Here is an 18,336-nt window from a genome sequence, read left to right on the forward strand (position 1 = left end):
GCAAAATGTCTAGACCCTTTGGACTCACCAGAGCCACCGCGTCATCAACTCCTTAACCAAAAAGACTATATAAAAGTGAACGCGTTTCCAATTCATTAACTAATGATTCAATATATTGACTCTGAGAGTCCAAGTAATGAGAGCAGCCTATTCACTAATATGATCCCGTAAAGGTAAGAGTTGATCTGATGCGATTGAAGATCCCCGTAAACAACACATGATAGCTAAAGGATATCGAAATCAATCCTATAGCTACATGATTAGCCATCATCTCGATCCTTGACAATGCTTGGCAAATATAATCTCAATAACTAGCATGCATCATCAGAATCAGATCACCACTCATCGATTGGTCCAAACAATCTCAATAATCTATCACAAGACACCCAATGATCAGCGAGAATCAAGATCTCAGCATCACTTCAGTGCGAATAGTGCATCCTATAATAATAGATTTGCCTATTTCCCTACGGTAGAGACAAGGGTATCAAAAGCAGGGATGAAAGGGCGTTGTTCCTGTTCTGTAATCTGCATCAGTGATCCTAAATTTCGATTTCCTGGGTTGGTTTTGTTGACCATAAATCTAAGTTATGTTTACCACTTGTTCTATCCTTCTGATCCATAAGTCCAAGTTGTGTATACCTTTTGTTCTATCCTTCTGATTTATAAGCAAGAATCCAGGACGGGGAGATGGGTGTGGGGAGACATCCCAGAGTCAAAATTCATATTCAATAATGAAAACATAAATACATTGATCCATACATAATTGAACTAAACCAGCCTAGATCCATCTTAATTCCAGATCTACCAAGTGCCCAGGGCTTTGGTAGATCCAGAGTTAAGATGGATCTAGGCTGGTTTAATTGCCCCGCTCGTTTAATATGAATACCATAGGTCAACACTATGGGTCATTTTTATTTTTATTATTATTTTATTTTTATAGGATTATTTATTTTTAATTATTATTTTTATTTTGACAGAGTTAAAATGTTTACTTTACATTACATTACACTATGTTACAACATCTCTATCATACTGGGAATGAAATACATTGATCCATATTCACCATTCCAGAATCTGCATTGATTTAAAAATTAAATTCACCATAAATCATTCTAGATTCTAAATTGATTTACTTTAAGAATTTAACATACCATGAATTACATAGCATTAGTAGGGCCCTAAGGTTGAATATTCTCTACCATACTGATAATGAAATACATTGATTCATACTCATCATCATTCTTACTGATACATACATCATTCATCCATACAACACAAGATTCAATAATGAAATACATTGATCCATATTCACCATTCCAGAATCTACATGGATTTAAAAGTTAAATTCACCATAAATCATTCTAGATTCTAAATTGATTTACTTTAAGAATTTAACATTACCATGAATTACATAGCCTTAGTAGGGCCCTAAGGTTGAATATTATGTTTCCCCACTCATAAATCATTGTTTTCAAGCAAAATTAAGGGGGGGACACCTAACCCTTTCTGAGGGTAGATGCCCACAAGCAACCCTTTTAGGGAAACATGTCCCCCACACTGGGGAAACGTTTCCCCCTGCGTCCCCCCAAAAAGGGTATGTGGAGAAACATTTCCCCAAGCACCCCCATCCCAAGTGTGTGTGAAAAGTGAGGTGTGTGCACCCCACCCTGGGGGATGCATCCCCATGGAACACTGTGTATAAGGTATAGCTTGTTAGTTAGGGGTTACTAGTATATTATATTTCCTTTTCTTTATCAATTTTTTATTATTATCTTTGTCTTCCTATTGCTCCTAATATAACCTAATATCTAGAGTGTCTCTACCAAGTAAATAAAGTCCAGGGAGTTAGTTAAGGAGTCAAGATATTAGGAAGAAAAGTGAGGTCAGTTTAGCAATCCTTTAAAAAAACCTGGTTTGTAGGTTGTATCGAGGATTTCTATCTCAGGTTAGTGTTCCCATTTCCACGGTGATGTACTCTTCTTCATATGGTGATGCAATCTTGCAGACATAACTCTGTATGAGTGCTGCATAAAGAGAAGTGTTGAACAATTGTTGCATGGCTGGCTCATCGAACTGGCTTCTGTTCTTGGCTTCTTTCCTAATTCGCTGGAATTCTTGGATAGGCTTATTGGTCAATTTCGATAGAAGTAATACATGTCGAAGTAAAAATTCGTAGCTAGGAGCCAAGTATAGAACCTTGGCCGGGTGGGATCAGTGCTCTCAGGGGCAGGTGTTTTCTCTGACTAATTCCTGTAAGTAATCCAAGGCAGTATAATAAAAGGAATATAATAAATAGCAAGTCCGAGATAATCAATTTCATGAGAAGATGATTTCATGATGGTATGGGCTTCTTCGCCCTCTCTTCCTTCCTAATGGTCCTAAGTTGTAACAACGAGGTAATTGATGTTATGTCTTTCCTCACCAATGATTTGAAATGATTGATGGAGCCCTTGTTGTCTCTTCTTTCCTAGGATTGGTAAGAATTGAGTAGGATTACGGGACACTTCAAGTATTGGCTGTCGGAACATAAAAATCTCTCTAGGATCTCCCTATGAATTCTACAGGTCTCAGAGTGGTCAATTGTAAAATCCCAAAATTCAAGCTAATTCTAATATAAATTCAATAGAACCAATCACTACGTGTTTGTTCACCAGTATGCATAATTCCCCCACAACAATATCTAGTGTGTGAGTGAGTGATCACAGTGCAAGTGATCAGTAAGTGTGTAGGGTTTACTACATGCAAGTTTGCTAGGTGGACAAGGTTTCAGCTCTCTAGGTGAAAGTGATGATAAAGGGGTATAAAAGTTCAGTAGGCTTTGGTGAGATTGTTCTAGGCCAAGGTTAGAAAAGTAGGTTATCTATTGAGTTAAAATTCCCGTAGTTCAAGGTTATAAAAGGTTACTTCTAGGTGTGTTGTTTATAGTTCCTCCTGGAATCTGGAGTAATTCCTTGTATATTTGTGTTTCCCTCTGTCTAAGTGGTGTACAGTTAAAAATTGATTCATGTTGTTTGTGTTACTAATATCTTCCTTTTGTCAAGGAAGTAGTTATACTTCGTAATTAGTTCCTCGACATTGTGTTTCTAATGAGGGATGATAAGCTATGACTAATATGATGAGAAGGGAGTTCAAGTTCTAGTTCAGTCTCAGATCCTTATGAAGAGGTTGAAGAGGGGTTTGGATCTTCATCCCCAGGCCATCTATGAAAAACCTTCTTTTCTGACTTGATGTATGGTTTCCTTTTGCTAGGTATGTCCGAAGATGGGAGAGGAGTGGGTAAGGTAGGGATCTAAGATGATGAAGGAGGTGTGCTCAGCAGAATATATTTTGAATGAGGTGAACATATATGACTTGTCAAAGTGTGGGGTATGGCCTACTCATAGTGATATATGGTGCTCCCTTACTGATCTTCCTCTATTATCTGTTTCTTACGGAGGGTTGATTTTGGCTTCTTGCTATTGAGATTGCAATGGATTCAGGTTCCAAGGTTGGTTGTTTTAAAGGTAGGCCATAATGCTAAGAAGGAAATGTGGAGGGTAGTAGGCTTTAAGGATATGGACAAGAATCTCTATACCCTTTGTTGTGTGTTAATTTTTTTTCCTAGAGTGGGGTACTTGAGAATCTATAATGGAGCTCCAATACCTTTCTATGGTCAGTTGAGACGCTTTGCTCCTGAAAGCTACTCTTGCTTAGGGCATGCATCATAGGCTTTCCCTCTTTCGAAAAGAAAGGTCCTTTATTTCTTTTAATCTTTCTGTTTCTTTCATCTATTCTTCCTGTTGGATGAAGGAAACACAAATATAATGCTTCATGTACCAAACAAAAACCATGAGCTATTCCAAGGATCCTGAGGTAATCAAGCTACATAGTATCTATACCACATACTAGGATCTCTTCTCCACAAAGTGGGATCTGTTTAAACCAAGTAGGATATATTCTCAACCAGTGGCTTAGCAGGGATTCCTATCCTCATTCTACTCTCTAAGGCTCCTAATTCTTATTCAGTATATCAGTTCCTTATTATAATTATTATTCTATATAGCATATGCCATATACCTTCTTTGTAAAGGGCTCCTCCTTATTATGTTGTAGTTGAGGGCTTCTTATTCTCTATAGGAATTCAGATTAAGACTAAACTCTATACTTAATTCTCGATAGGGGTTAAGATTAAGACTTATTAACTCTAACAAAGCAAATTCATAGCATAAACGTATTTCTATATTATGTATAAATCTATACCCTATTTAAGTATTCTATTGGGAGTAGGAATAGTATTGTTTTCATAGGACTAGTTTAGAGAGTAGGAATTGTTTAGAGACCAGTTCAGTAAGGATCAATCCATTTGAGAGACCCTGCCCTTTTACTTTAACAGCAGAAGCAAGCATTTCAGCTCATCATTAATTTAGACCTTGCTTGCTGGTAAGTCAGATGGAGATAGAAGGTAGCAGGACCCATAAAAGAAGGTTGTTGGCTACATCAGAACCCTTTAGCGCAACCCCTCTTATTATATGCTTAGGATCTATTACCATATCCTGCCCTTACAACTCATATCAGACCTGACCATAAAGAGGAAGCGAATTAACCTTTCACTCAACAATCACTATTCTCAATCCCATCACTCCTCATATTCAGCACAAGGAAATACGAACGCAGATAGAAAGTAGTAGTTGTTGTATCTTATGCTTAGTTCTCAATCAAATATTAACTCCTCTATATAGTTTCCATCCTTTCAGTTAAGATTACTGAAATAAAAGAATTCTAAAGTTAAGGTTTTATACAAGGGTAGTGAAGTTAAAATTATTTCTTGTACAGCCATCAGTATAGGTAGGCTTGGAGAAAGGAGGAGCAGGTCAGCCCTTTTCAGATAGATAGGAATAAGATAGATAGAGAGAAGGAACTAGTCTTTAGGTATAATAGATAGAAAGAACTAGTATTTAGGTCTATATCTTTCTCCTTAATTCTAGTATTTATCCTTTAGTTAACAGCTTAGAAAGAAGAGATCCTTAGCTCTTAAGTTAGAGACTCTGACAAAGAAAGAAACCCTGAAGAAATAACAGAAAGGAAGCAATAGAAGTAGGAATTGTAGGAAACAGCAGGAATAACAAATTACTCTTGCCTTATACTTGTTTATAAATATAGAGCTAACACCTTGTATCTAATAGAACTAACTCCTCCTATCTAGAGAAATATAGAACCTACTCCATGCATGTAGAACTTCTTACTCACTATAGTAGCCTAGAACTTAACACTTTGACTTAGAACTACAAGGTATACCTAACAGCCTTTTATCAATAACTTGCTAGAGGAATTAGATCTATCCCTGAAAATGTAGGTGTCAACGCTTCTGGTTTGATAACAGTGTGGATACCAACAAGAATTAAGTCACTATACTTTGGTGGGGATTTGATCAAGAGGATCAAAGCGACAAACAACACCCATTGCAACATGGGACGGACCATCCTTTATACCTTACACATGCAGCAGGGGGCAGCTACATCCCAAGTCATTCCCTCTTGGATCAGAGGGAGGCGAAGAAAACCTATATACAGGTTGCCCTCACCCCAACCACGAGACAATAAAAAAAAACCCTTAAATAAGGAAAATTACCTCTGGTTACTAAACAACAAGGAGAATATATCTAAGAAGCTTTCTTAAATCTAGTTAAAGGTAAGAATGGGTATTTTAGTTGGTTGTTGGTACCACTCAAAAGCAATACTAGCTAAGATGCAAGAAAAGATCTTCACTATGCTTGGTAGAATTTGGAAAACCTAACAAGATGACTCTATGCCATTGCCCTCCTATCACATATGGGTAATAAAGGAATAAAATAAGGAAAGTACTCGCTCGACCAATGGGATAAGAAAAAACATACAAAACATCATCCAACTCAAGAACATTACCTAAATGTGTCACAAAGAAAATGGAACCAACTCCTCTAACATGATAAGTAGCATCATCACCAAGCTCCACACTCATGCCTCCCTCCTGTTCTTGAATCATGTTGAATAAGATGCAAGAAAAGATCTAAGAAGTTTTCTTAAATCTAGTTAAAGGTAAGAATGGGTATTTTAGTTGGTTGTTGGTACCACTCAAAAGCAATACTAGCTAAGATGCAAGAAAAGATCTTCACTATGCTTGGTAGAATTTGGAAAACCTAACAAGATGACTCTATGCCATTGCCCTCCTATCACATATGGGTAATAAAGGAATAAAATAAGGAAAGTACTCGCTCGACCAATGGGATAAGAAAAAACATACAAAACATCATCCAACTCAAGAACATTACCTAAATGTGTCACAAAGAAAATGGAACCAACTCCTCTAACATGATAAGTAGCATCATCACCAAGCTCCACACTCATGCCTCCCTCCTGTTCTTGAATCATGTTGAATAAGACCTGTCATATGTAATATGTATTGAAGCTCCACTATCCACATACCATCCAACACTGTGTTAGCAAGAGACCAAAGCCATATCCATGCTTGAAAATATGAAAAATGGAAAAGAAACAACCCTTCCAAAGGTCAAGGTGCTTCTCCCAAGCAATCAAGCATTTCACCGAGAATCAACCTCAGTGAGGTCAATTACTTCACCCAGCTAATCTCCAACCGAAATACAAACTCCCTTTTACACCTAGAGTGATCTCAGACACAAAATCTCTTATACCATGCTGATACTTTAGTGTTTAAACTTACAGAGTTAATGCAAAACAGAAATTGAACCTCTTAACAAGAGATTCTCAGATTTGAAACCTGTGAACTTTTAGCCTTAGGGCTCTCATGAAGTAAAGATAAAGCAGCAGCAGCAGACAATATTTCAATCCTTAACAAAACCAAACATCTAGGCTATCAATCCAATAGGAAAAAGACCAAAGTGTTCCAGTAAATTTCAGCCCTCTAGGGGAATTTGATCATGCATAAACCACATCTAGAAATACTCATTTACAGCTATAAATAGCAAATACAGCAGCAAAAAAAGCTATTGTCTTATTCAATTAACACAATAAATCACTTAACATAATCACCCTTTACTTATGTGAAATCAGCAAGACATATCTTGCTAGAAATAAAAAACCATGAAGAACGGTTTAAAAGGAAATCTGCAATTGACACAAACTGCGGAAAATTGAATTAAACTCAGGTACATACTACATACCATAGCCTTCTCACAAGGCTAATATAATCCACTAGCTGTCCAAAACCCTGGCCAGGGAAAACAATGAAAACCTTAGCTCAATTAAGGAGATCCAACAAGCATGAATCATTCAAGCAACTCCTCTCAGGAAATAAGAATCCTCTTATTTATTTCAACAACTACGCCTTATGGTTTTATCTCAAAACCCTAATCACCAAATCTCCCAAGGGATAAGACCCTAACCCCAGATTTTAGGATGTTCCCATGAGATAAAAAAACCCTAGCAACTCCAATAGAGAGAGAGAGAGATCAAATACAAAGTAGATCCATGAGAGAAAGGATGACTAGTGCACTCCTCTTGATCACATCTATAAACAAGAATGAACAAGAATGATGAGTAAGTGAAACACTCTCTCCTTTTTCTATATACATGAAAAGGAAGGCACGCCAACAATACATATGTAGGCCAATGCATTTGCAAACAACCTACAATAATAACATGTAATCTCACACATGTCGAGCGCTACACTAGGGACACATCTCAAGCTCCAAGGTGATGTTGTCCACAAGCAAGACTCCAAATGCAAGGGTAATCCACGAGATATGTCCAATGCTCCTCCTACAAGTCTCCAAAGATTCCATCAATCCTCCTAAGCCATCCCGAGATGTTTGTACAGAACATTCCCATCCTTGTGCTTTGTGCCACATGAAAGGTCACCTGACTAATTAGTGTCCCTTAGTTACCAAACTCGGTTTTTGCTAAACAACCCCTTCCTACAGTCCTTACCACTCCCCCCCAACTCACGTGACCCCCTGTAGGACTGATCATCCCTTCTCATTTTTCCATATGCAAAACCTTGACTCCTATTAGTGTTCTCATTTACCAGTGCTACGATGCCCTTGTAGTAATCTACCAGCAAATTCCTCTCAATTCTCGCTTAATTGCATGCCCATCCCTTGCGCAGGATGTTGAGGCCTAAACAATATCAGATCCATTCATTGTTCATCATTTGAATAGTCAGAATATGCAATTTGGAGACTTCACTCCACCAGTTTCTATCAGGACTCTAAATGTCGATACTACACTAGCCTCTACCACAAGAGAGTCCCATATCTCCCAATAACACCTTCACTTCATCTGCAAATACACCCACATACATGAACATTGAAACTATTTCAGATATTTTGTTTTATTGATATATCTTGTTTCACTTGCATCTCATACCTTTCTTTCATCATGCTTCCCTTATAGTTTTGGATACCCCCAGTCACATTGTCTTCACTAATGGCACCACTCGTTGGACTCAAAATATAGCCTCAACTGCATGGACCATTTATTCCTAGTCACACACATTACCTAATCAAAATGGTGTATGCCTCAAGGCCTCAACCAACAACTAGGTTGAATATGACAAAATGTAGGGTTTACTTGCCAACATTGTTTCCCTTCACATTTGCCATTTAGATGAAGGAAAAGAGGAGGAAAAGGACAAAGAACAAGAAGTTCGGGAAATGTAGGACATGCATAACCAAAAAAAACCAGGAAAGAATCAAGAAGACCTGGAACAATAGATGGTGATAGAGTTCCCTACCTCACCACTAGACTATAATGCAACCATGGCCACAATCGAAAAGCTAACAAGTCATTATATGTAAGTTGTATCCATGCTCAAGAAAATCAAAGAGAATCACAACATCATGCAATACGTCATAACTGCACACAAGAATAGATTTGCAACAAAGTGTTGCTTGTGTTGGGCAAAGGTAAGGAAGAAGACACCAATGGTGTACATAGTAAAATAATGATATCCACACATATGTTCTCCCATGGGTTGTGTTGAATCCCTTATTCAAACTCCAATCTAGTGCATCACAAGCAACAGATACTCACGAGTCACATCATGTCATTAAATTCACGTCTCAAAGCCCACAAGTGCTTGGGCATGGAAATTAGCAACCGGTTATTTGCAGCAAAAAAAGCAAGTAGGAGATACACAAAGGGAATTGTTCATCACATGGACCCAACTTGTAGATGCTTTGTGAAACAAACTTTTCTTGCGCACCCTCATTCTTTTGATTAGCCATCCTCTCTCGTAGCTCTCTCTATCTACCTTGCCTAAACTCGTAGCTCTCTTACTTCCCTAAGTTGCTTGTTCTTTCCCTACCTCACTCGATGTATTATATATGTGCATAACCCCACCACTATCGTTGAAAGCAAGTTATACTTTTTCAGGTGAAGCCCAGAGAAAATTGTGACAGTTAATCGCATGTACATGACTTCCATGACTTGAAAAGTAGAACTTGAAACCACCTCCTCTTAGTAAGGAAAGGGTCTAATTAAAGACCAAAGGCGCTTGCTTGCTACAACGGGAAGAAGATTTTTTGTCGTCCAAATCATCCAAGCCAGTCAAGCCAGAAAGCTAAGCCATCTTAGACCATGGTGCTACAACAATTGTTTATGTTGTTGATTGTAATCTTGACCCCACCTCAGCGTAAGATCAAGATAAGTACCTAACCCAAACCTAACTCGCTGCTACTCAAAACATTCTCAACGTCTTCCTTTACGCCTAATTGATGCCTACTACAAGCATTGTGATTTCCCCTACTTCTCGCCTTAATAGTCATTTACACCTACTTCTCTGTCGGCTAATTGTCTGTCATGCATACTTATCCTCTCCCCTACCTCTCTTCCTTTACACCTTCGACCAACCCAACCTGATTCGGTATTTCCCCAATTCATTATTCCCCAATAACACTAGTAATAGGATCCACACGCAAGCTTGACCTGTTTCCAAATGATGATTACATGTTCCAATTAACCCTTAATTGTTATGGGTTGCTATTTAATATATTCAGGGAGAGGCAAAACGAAAAAATTTGAAGTTTCAGTCAAACTAGCTATCCTCGTTTTAAGTAGTCATGTCCTTATTTCTCTAGTGAGTGTCATGAGATAGAGGTAATCCTTCATAATCACTCATGCTATGAATACTATAAGGTAAGTTACCCTGGATAGATTGATTTATTGGGCAGGAGCATTTGTGTATCCCTTCATTGCATATCCCTTCATAGATAAAGTGAAATTACATGGCAATCACTCATGCTATGAATCCTTCTTGTAAGGGTGGGATTTCTTCTCTTCTTGCCTGGATAGATTGATTACTACAAACTGTAGTATTCTTTCTGGGAATTATCCAAGTTTCAACTACTTTTGAGTTTGTGTTTTAAGAAATTTCACTGGTGCTTTCCATCAAACAGTTCAAGTGCCTACTTTTGTAGATGATTTAATAGGGAATTTCATGCCCAGAATGCTTTTCTCAGAGTTTATTGTTCATGAACAGATTTCAAATAAATATATATAATGCTTGTGATAAACTCAGAACTCAATACACAACTGATATGAGGGAATGACATCCATAGAAAGTATTTTCTTCAGTAAAAAAAATTAAATATAGAGGGCTTATTGGGACAGTAGAACCTGATAATTATTTGCAGCCTTGGAATGAATTTTAAATGCAAATAACAGTCCCTTCAGCATTTCGTTTCAGCCTTTGGTAATGAAGACATCGCCCATAATTAAATACGCTGGCCCAGAACTACACAATGGTCCTCATACTACCAACCAACACATGAAATACGCAACAGAGATAACGATTTGGCACCTGGCATTTGTGGTTGTTAACAGATATAGAAATGGTGCTCCCACACATATAAAAATATCATACACTGCTCAGAAACTGTTGGGAGTGTGGCCCCTTTGCATACTAAGTCGTGCCACTGCTACACACTGTCCAACACAGCCTCAGAGAGCTCCAACAACCCACACGCTGTTCCAGAAATTGGCTACAGGGTTTCACATTGCACCAGGGTCTTTTGACAGCAGCAATCCTCTTCAAATATGCCTTGGGACAGTACACAGTCACCTTAATGATGCTACAACATCGAGGAATAGCTCTTTGACTGTGTCTATAATGCTCCAGAATTTGTGGCTATGCTCAGAAAGGAAATGCAGCCCCTTGAGAAGTGATTTGATGCCCCAAACATGTGATACGACTTGCCTGTAGCAGTGTCTTATCTCCTCCAGTTCATACGTTCCATCCTCCAAACAATACACAGCCCAGAGTTAAGTTATTAGGCCTGGTTAAGCTACTAAGTCTGCTCCATGGCCATTACCCTCAGTTTTGCAACAATACGCAGCCCAGGTGACATGGGTATCCCGTCCAGAAATGAGATAAAGGAGTAGTCCAGTCTGGGTACTCGTGCTGCTCCTTCCAAATAGTAAATCGAACTCCTAGTGTCTGCAAACTGCCACTACAATGGGAAAGGCCACACCAGACTTTGAACTCGGCCTTGTTTTGAGTCTTGAAGCTCGATTCTCAGGCTCGGATTTCTGATAGGTCCTCCATCTGCAAAAGAGATATAGAGAACACCAAATAAACTTCTAAAATCAACTGATAACACATTAATACCTCCATATTTTTCTGGAAACCTTGTTCTCCATTGAAGCCCAATGGTGAAATCTGAGTGATTTCACTCACAAATCCCAAACTAGGGTGTCTCGTTGCAACACTGAAGTCTACTATGGAAGCTAGGGCTCCAAATCCCTCAACTTCCTCTTCCAACTCTCTCCAAGAGCTCTCTCTTCAAACTCACACAGTGCACGTATGAGGAGAGTCTCCTCATTTTCTTTAATTAATGAGTTTAGGGATGTCTTTTCACCTTCACCTTCCCCGTTTTCTTTTCTTTTCGTTATTTTATAATTCACTAATCTTTTCCCTCTAATTAAATATTTAAAAGCTCTTTTCCTTTATTTAATTAATAAGGTGACTTTTATAAACTAATTAAAGTCACTTTTAATGCCAGAAAATGCTTAATTCGCCTTTGTGGTCACACTAGCCACCCAAAGCCCATTTTTTTTCATTTTGCCATGTAGATCTTTTCACCTTAATTCGAACGAGCCATTACACTAAAGTGTTTCTCCAAGTAATCGGCCTGAAACAACATCTTAAGTATAAATAATTAAAATATCCCTGTTATTAACGCCCTTTTACGGAAATCGTCAAAATGCAACAAAACCAAGAGCAAACCGTGCGGAATTGATCTTGATGATGAAATATGGTAAGCGATCCCAGTCAGACCCATAAAACTCCTCTAAAACCCTCTAGGCCCACCAATGGAGTAATCATGCTCATATGACCACGTTGACACAAGCTCTGGAAAACCCTCCTAACCACCTTGCCTAGTAATCCAAAATGTGGGGACATTACAGTCTCCCCTCCCCAAGATTGCTTGCCCTCAAGCAATGCCATCGCATGTTGTCACTCCACAAGTTGATTCAAGTGGGGTCCCAAACCATCCTAGTCATCGTGAAGCATCTCTCGCTCCACTCACTCACCAACAAGGAATAGACACTAGAGGCCCTCTGCATACTGCCAATAAGCAAAGCATCTTGATAATGTTAAAGTCCAACCAACTCCTCAAGAAGTTGCTCTACCAGAAAACCAATCTCGTGCACCTCACAAGCGAACTCCTAAAAGTACCTTCCAAAACCTGCTAAAAAGGATCCTTGCCCACAAGAAGTAACCACTACCACCTTTGATACCCCCAATGAATCACTAAGAAGTGAAACGTCCTCCGCGAAATTGAAGTCCAATGGAAGATCCGAGTGATCTTCCCCTGTAAAGACCAACTCATCCATAATGGTGGTTGAGTTGTCAAGTGTTGTAATGCCAAGGTCCCATGCTAATCCCAAAAGGAAATTGCCATGTTGCCATTGCGCCACTCTGATCATAACTAATTGTTGTGGCGAAGCACTGCTAACTGTTGGTGCCCATCCGTGCCCCATCACTAATCCTTGTATGCAACCAATAGATGGACACCATGTATCATGAATCAATCTGGTGCACGCTAAACTGCCCTGCTCCTACCTAATCACACATCGGACTATGTTATCCTGTCTCTTGGTGATGTACCCAATTACTGCCTGGAGCCCACATGCCTTCCTGTAAAAGAGGCCTACCATCCACTGTGCCCCATGCTCGTACAATGCCTCGAAATGTCCTACCAAAGGTGTGTCATGCAACTCTCTCCTGATCATCTCCCTAAGTGTGTACTCAGGGGCGGGACATATGTTGCCTCTATAGTGGGTCACGCCATCCCTAATCATGTATCTGTCAACTCGCGCTCCTACCATATGCCTCAGCTGGGAAGTCATTATCCTGTCCATGATGCATTGTGTCTCACCCAACTGTCTCAGGTGACCCCCGTGTGTCCTGCTATATGTGATGAGAGCATCAAAGAACAACAACAGAAGCCTCTACAATAGTATGTCGGACTGGAAAGTGACCGATGCATGGGTCAATCCCAAAGGCGTGATCAAGAACCCATATGGATACCCATGGGTAGTCTTGCGAGTATCCTACTCTCTGACTCTAATCAGGTGATGCTCCAATCGAAGATCAAACTTCGAGGAATGCAATGCTCCCTGACGCTCATCCATCCACTCATCAATCCTGGTTAAGCCAGGCCCATTAGTATGCCTAATGTCCCAATCAATTTGTCTCCCCAAAAGCAATGCTCTGAGATTCCATTGTGTAGCACCATACACCACTGCATAAAACCATGCATCACTGTACTCCTTTGCATACCCTTGCACACCATGGCATATCCATGTACCCCATTGGCTATCCCTGCCTGCTGTTGATGCACCCTGTACCATTTGATATCCCGCATGCGCCAATGTATCTGCCATCCTGCTAGTGGACCCACCATGATGTGAGTTGTATCTCCTTTGTCTTGGTAGACCTAAGAGGTATGACTCCTCACATGCTAATGGGGATGTCATTGTTGTGTCGATCCTCGATGGCTCCTGTGCACAAAACATCAATGGAAGAACACCATCCTCATACACTGCTATATCTGGTAGCATACAATTTCCATCCCATCTATATAACTCTCATCGGGGCATGTTGACCACCCTACCACTCCATGCATGAATGATGTGCCAAGACATCTCCCGAAGTCTGCATACTCCTGCATCAAACCAACCAACCACTAGTGCTGACCATAACTCTGATGGAAGTTTGAAGGAACATGAATGCTTCGTCATTGGGTCAATCACCCAGTCAATGCTATAGTCATACTTCACACCTGGTCACTGATTGAAAACTCCACCTGGATCCCAATGCCAACTAGGGTCTCTAGTATCCACTCCACTTGTGTCAACCAAACCTGGATCTCAAATGTATGTATCCTCATCTGAAATATATTTGTATCCACATCCCATGGGTATATAATCAGAAACCTCTAGAATATACCTCTCTACAAGTGCATGTTCATCTAGGTGCTCCACTATCATAGGAGGCTCCTCCATCAAATCATGATTGGCCCAAACATCCTCTTGTGTGATGGTTGCCCTAAAAGAACGTACACAATTCAACTCCATGCAAAGTTGGTCAACCTGTAACTTTGATTCTTGAAGGGCCATCTGGGTGCTCTTCAAGGACTCCTGGGAAATCTCAAGCTCATAAGTAAGCTTGTCGACTTCCTCCTCTTTCCCTACTAGCGCATCATGATATATCTCAGTAAGCATGAGTAGGTGATCTTTGTCTGAAAGGAGGTATAGGTAGTTAGATTTCATCTCTACCAATCTAAGTTGCAGGAAACGTGGCCCTAGGGGTCGTTTCCTCCCGGGAAACGAAACGAAACGCGTTTCCGCATACCGTACGGCCTGGAAACGCGTTTCCGGCCGTACGGCCACGTTTCCCGAAACGGAAACGTGGCCGTACGGCCGGAAACGTGTTTCCAGGCCGTACAGCCCGCGTTTCCCAATTGAATTGTGTTTTTTTTTAATTTTTTGTTTTTTTCAAATTTGTTTTTTAATTTTCTAGATGTGTGTCTAAAGTTATAAAAGTGAATTTTTGCCCTAGTGTTGACATGCAGTTCATGGTAATGTTAAATTCTTAAAGTAAAAGTGATATTCTCCTTTATTTTTCATTTTCATCCTTTTACTTAAATTTTTAACATTACCATGAAATGACTCAGGATGTTTGAGAGTGGTTTCGCCCTCATTGGATTTCATATGGAGAAAGTAGAATTTTAGATCTCGCTCAAAATCCAGCAGACTTATTTGTTTTTCAGGATTTCAGGATTGAGGGGGTTGCAATGTTTCCATTGGATTTTATCATGTACTAGGGTATGGAACTTCTATTTAATCAAGAGAACCAAGCCCTCTATGCAGGGGAAACTCCCAATAATCAAAATCATGTAGGGTACTAGGGTATGAAACGTGTATTTAATCAAGAGCACTAAGGTCGTTCGACTATGTAGGAGGAGACTCCCAATACAACAGTGGTCCTTTTAAAGAATGGGATGTGGATGCAAAAAATCCTGATTTGGATTCTCTCTCTTGCAGCCTTATAGTCTTTATTGTACTTGCAGCCTCGTATATTAATATAAATAAAGGCTGATTTTGAGATTTGGATATCTAATAAAGGTTGCTTTAATGTTTAAGTGTAATAAATTATAATGTATCATTTATGCTTTATGATTGCACACACACACACACACATATATATATATTTAAATATTTTCTATATATATATATATATATATATATTCGCGTTTCCCCGTTTCCAAAATTTGGGGAGGTCGCGTTTCGTATCGCTTCCCGTTTCGGAAACTCGTACCCGTTTCCCCGTTTCGTGCAACTTAGCTACCAATGCCTTCCTGAGAGTCTGAAAATCTGCAAGTGAAGGCTCTCCTCCTAAATTGTCATGTGCCACTGTACTTCTCCAAAAATAATCTGTCACCAATACCAGTGCATTATCATATTGCCTTGTGGCTGCCCTAATCTTGTTTGTGTTCATCTTCAATTGGTTTTCCAAGTTATATGCATAGGTAGGCTTGTGAGCAACATCTACCTCATTAACTGATGGGTCTGGATTTGCATTTTTTACTGCCTGTGTACTATCATCTATGCACACTCCTTGGAAATCATCATCAATTGTCGTAGCCTCATGAATTTCTTTGTACCCATCATCTAATTCAACAATCTCGCTAAGTGACAATATACATTTTGTAGCAATTTCTGATTCCCATTCATCCCAAACTCTCGTTCCAACCTGCTGGGGTGATTCTGTGATAGCTTTATTTTCAATGGGTGTGACTTTTCTCAATTTGTTCTGGAAGGTTTGGTCATGGTTTTCATATTCAATCCTTGCTTCATGGTCCTTGACTACCTTTTTCTCTTTGGATTCGCTATTCCTTTTCCTATCTATTGCATTTCATGACACCCATGCTTCCATGTGCTCTATCACCTTTGCAAAGGTTTTGTTATAATTTTCAAATTTTTTGGTAAATAATTCTTCTTGACTTAGAAGCATTGTTCCCTTGTTATAATCTGCCCTTTGAACCCAACAACTGCATTTTGACACCTTCAAAATAAAGTCCTCGAACTTGGCTTTTCAAAGATAGCCCACGGTTGAGCCAAGATCAATGCTCTAATACCACTGTAGTATTCTTTCTGGGAAACTTCCAAGTTTCAACTACTTCTGAGTTTGTGTTTTAGGAAAGTTCACTAGTGCTTTCTGTCAAACAGTTCAAGTGCCTACATTTGTAGATGATTTAATAGGAATTCCATGCCCAGAATGCTCTTCTCAGAGTTTATTGTTCATGAACAGATTTCAAATAAATATATATAATGCTTGTGATAAACTCAAAACTCAATACACAACTGATATGAGGGAATGACATCCATAGAAAGTATTTTCTTCGTTAAAGAAAATTAAATGCAGAGAGCTTATTGGGACAGTAGAACCTGATAATTATTTGGAGCCTTGGAATGAATTTTAAGTGCAAATAACAGTACCTTCAACATTTTGTTTCAGCGTTTGGTAATGAAGACATCCCCCAGAATTAAATACGCTGGCCCAGAACTACATAACGGTCTTCATACTACCAACACATGAAATACACAACAGAGATAACGAATTGGCACCTCGCATTTGTGGCTGTTAACAGATATAGAAATGTCACTGCCGCACATATAAAAAGATCATACACTGCTCAGAAATTTTTGGGAGTGTGACCCATTTGCATACTAAGCTGTGCCACTGCTACATGCTGTCCAACACAGCCTCAGAGAGCTCCAGCAACCCACACGCGCTTCCAGAAATTGGCTACACGGTTTCACATTGCACCAGGGTCTTTTGACAGCAGCAATCCTCTTCAAATATGTATTTGGACAGTACACAGTCACCTTAATGAAGCTACAGCAGCGAGGAAAAGTTCTCTGACTGTCTCTATAATGCTCCAGAATTTGTGAGCTCAGAAAGGAAATGCAGCCCCTTGAAAAGTGATTTGATGCCCCAGACGTGATACGACCTGCCTGTAGCAGTTTCTTATCTCCAGTTCATACTTTCCATCCTCCAAACAATCCACAGCCCAGAGTTAAGTTATTAGGCCTGGTTAAGCTACAAAGTCTACTCCATGGCCATTACCCTCAGTTCTGCAACAATATGCAGCTGAGGTGACATGGGTATCCCGTCCGGAAATTAGATAAAGGAGTATTCCAGTCCGGGTGCTCGTGCTGCTCCTTCCAAATAGTAAATTGAACTCCTAGAGTCTGCAAACTGCCACTACAATGGTAAAGGCCACACCAAACTTTGAACTCGGCCTTGTTTTGAGACTTGAAGCTCAATTCTCAGGTTCAGATTTCTGATAGGTCCTACATCTGCAAAAGAGAAATAGAGCACCAAATAAACTTCTAAAATCAACTGATAACACATTAATACCTCCATATTTTTCTGGAAATCTTGTTCTCCATTGAAGCCCAACGGTGAAATCTGAGTGATTTCACTTACAAATCCCAAACTAGGGTGTCTCGCTGCAACACTGAAGTCTGCTATGACAGCTAGGGCTCCAAATCCCTCATCTTCCTCTTCCAACTCTCTCCAAGAGCTCTCTTCAAACTCACACAATGTGAGGACAGTCTCCTCATTTTCTTTATTTAATGAGTTTAGGGTTGTCTATTCACCTTCACCTTCCCCTCTCTTTTTTTCTTTTTCTTTTTTTTATAACTCGCTAATCTTTTCCCTCCAATTAAATATTTAAAAGCATTTTTCCTTTCTTTAATTAATAAGGTGACTTTTATAAACTAATTAAAGTCACTTTTAATGCCGGAAAATGCTTAATTCGCCTTT

The 18,336-nt window shown here is 39.5% G+C and overlaps 1 pseudogene across 1 annotated transcript in view; it reads right to left on the reverse strand.

The window, feature by feature from the left end:
- LOC149230459 (transcription elongation factor SPT6-like) overlaps positions 1-18,336 on the reverse strand; it is a 268,783-nt pseudogene that overhangs the window by 2,781 nt on the left and 247,666 nt on the right. The window lies entirely within an intron of this gene.

The sequence above is a fragment of the Pinus tabuliformis genome, chromosome J (assembly GCF_031772625.1).
Source record: "Pinus tabuliformis cultivar Carrire ecotype Pingquan chromosome J, CPIR1, whole genome shotgun sequence".
Lineage (NCBI taxonomy): Eukaryota > Viridiplantae > Streptophyta > Pinopsida > Pinales > Pinaceae > Pinus > Pinus tabuliformis.